A 2,500-nucleotide genomic window follows, 5' to 3' on the forward strand; every position below is an offset into this window, starting at 1 on the left:
TATTTGTCATTTGAAGCCTTGTGCCACTGGGTTGGGGGGCTGTGTGCCTCTCAGTGATGTGCTCCAGACACTGGTCTCATCGTGGCCCTTGTCTTTTCTATTGGTCAGTTTTAGGTTGTGATTTATTTGCTTGGTTGTTTGCTATGTTGTAAAGCTGGAAAGGGTGTTGTGCTGAATGCATGTGGGAGGGTGTGAAGAGGTGGGACGCTTTTTTGATTGGGTGCCTTGTTTGATTTCTTTTTGGTTAGCAGACATCTACTCGGCGTGCTGTTGAGCTTCTCTCTTTTCTTGGGATCTTTGTTTCTTTGGTGTTGTTTTCTTCCCTTCTTCCTTTTGCCCCTAGATTTACGGAGGAGAGGTGGGATTGTTGTGGATTGGTGTTCGGGAAGGACGAAAAGCAGTGCGAGTTCCCAGGGTGGCCACCCTAGTCCTTCTCAATTGCCGTCCCCTGCAGTTCCCCCCTTTTCCCGAAGGCGCGGGGTTTGGGAAGCTTGTTCTCTGTTTGAGCCTCCCCTTGTGAGCCGGTAGCCACGTTTGATATCTCTTGCTTTCATGTTGTTTTCTTCCCTTCTTGCTTTTGGCCCGTTGGCTTTACAGAGAAAAGGTGCGATTGTTGTGGATTGGTGTTGAGGAAGGAAGAAAAGCAGTGCGAGTTCCGAGGGTGGCCACCCTAGTCCTTCTCGATCTCCGTCCCCTGCAGTTCCCCCCCTTTTTGCGAAGGCACGGGGGTCGGGAAGCTTGTTCTCTGTTTGAGCCTCCCCCTTGAGCCGGTGGACACGTCTGATATCTCTCTTTCTTTCATGTTGTTTTCTTCCCTTCTTCCTTTCGGCCCCTAGCTTTACGGAGAAAAGGTGGGATTGTTGTGGATTGGTGTTCGGGAAGGACAAAAAGTAGTGCGAGTTCCTAGGGTGGCCACCCTAGTCCTTCTCGATCACCGTCCCCTGCAGTTCCCCCCTTTTTGTGAAGGCACAGGGTTGGGGAAGCTTGTTCTCTGTTTGAAGCCTCCCCTTGTGAGTCGGTAGCCACGGTTGATATATCCCTTTATCTCTTGTTGTTTTCTTCCCTTCTTCTTCGTGGCCCCTAGCGTTACGAAGAAAAGGTGGGATTGTTGTGGATTGGTGTTCTGGAAGGACGAAACACAGTGCAAGCTCCCGGGGTGGCCACCCTAGTCCTTCTTGATCGTCGTCCCGTTTAGTTCCCCCCTTCAGTTCCCGAAGGCACAGGGCTTTGGGAGGCTTGTGCCTTGTTTGTGCTTTGTTTTCTACCCTTTTCTTCCTTTCGGTCCCTAACTCTACGGAGAAAAGGGGGAATCATTGTGGGCTAGTGTCGGGGAAGGGCTAAAAGCAGTGCGAGCTCCCGGGGTGGCCACCCTAGTCCTTCTTGATCGCTGTTCCATGCATTTCCCCCCTTTTTGCGAGGGCGTGGGGCTGGGGGAGATTGTCCTCTGTTCGAGCCTCCCCCTGTGAGGGGGTTAGACACCTTTGTTTCTCTTTCTCTCATGCGTTTTTCCTCCTTTTGCCCCTTGGCCTTACATTTGTTGTGGGGGTGCCCCTATTCAGTTTTGTGGCCGATTTTTTGGTAATACACGTGGAAACGACTCTCGGAAACGGATATCTCAGCTCTTGTTATGATGAATAACGTAGTGAAATGCGATACTTAGTGTGAATTGCAGAATCCCGTGAATCATCTAGTTTTTGAACGTAATTTGCGCCCGAGACCTCGGTCGAGGGCACGTCTATCTAGGCGTCGCATCCCATTCAAACGCGCTCTCTGCAATATGCTAGGGGAGCAGTGGAGCTGGTTGTCTGTGCCCCGTGTGGGGTGGTCGGCTGAAATACCTCAAGCGATGTTTCGTGGCATGCGTCGGCGAGCGGTGATCTTGTCCCCTTGGATGGGCAGTCGGCGTTAGCCGATGCGGGCTTTGTGTGGCATCGCTCGAACTTGCTTTGCTCTCTCTTGTCCTCCCATGGGGTAGGGCAGATTTAGCTCCAACTTTGCGACCCCAGCTCAGGCGAGAACACCCACCGAGTTTAAGCATATAATTAAGTGGAGGAAAAGAAACTTACAAGGATTCCCCTAGTAGCGGCGAGCGAACCGGGAAGAGCCCAGCATAAAAATCGGGCGACGACTCTGCCTAAATTGTATTCTGTAGAAGCGTCCTCAGCGGCAGACCTGGGCCAAGTCCCTTGGAAGGGGGCGCCTGAGAGGGTGATAGCCCCATCAGCCCGTGACCCTGCCGCATCACGAGGCGTTGTCGGCGAGTCGGGTTGTTTGGGAATGCAGCCCTAATTGGGTGGTAAATTCTGTCCAAGGCTAAATACGGGCGAGAGACCGATAGCGAACAAGTACCGCGAGGGAAAGATGAAAAGGACTTTGAAAAGAGCATTAAAGAGTGCATGAAATTGCCGGGAGGGAAGCGGATGGAGGCTGTCAATGCGTCTCGGTCGGATGCGGAACGGCTCAGGCTGGTCCGCCGCTCGACTTGAGGTGCAAACCAACA

At 52.4% G+C, this 2,500-nt stretch overlaps 1 non-coding gene and 1 pseudogene across 1 annotated transcript; both read left to right on the plus strand.

The window, feature by feature from the left end:
• Positions 1–1,595: 1,595 nt before the first annotated feature.
• On the plus strand, positions 1,596–1,749 carry LOC149221978 (5.8S ribosomal RNA). The gene has a single exon (XR_016249753.1). It is a non-coding gene; the product is annotated as a 5.8S ribosomal RNA (ribosomal RNA).
• Positions 1,750–1,997: 248 nt separating this feature from the next.
• The window catches only part of LOC149221979 (25S ribosomal RNA), a 3,765-nt pseudogene continuing 3,262 nt past the window's right edge, over positions 1,998–2,500 (plus strand).

The sequence above is a fragment of the Pinus tabuliformis genome, chromosome Q (genome assembly GCF_031772625.1).
Source record: "Pinus tabuliformis cultivar Carrire ecotype Pingquan chromosome Q, CPIR1, whole genome shotgun sequence".
Lineage (NCBI taxonomy): Eukaryota > Viridiplantae > Streptophyta > Pinopsida > Pinales > Pinaceae > Pinus > Pinus tabuliformis.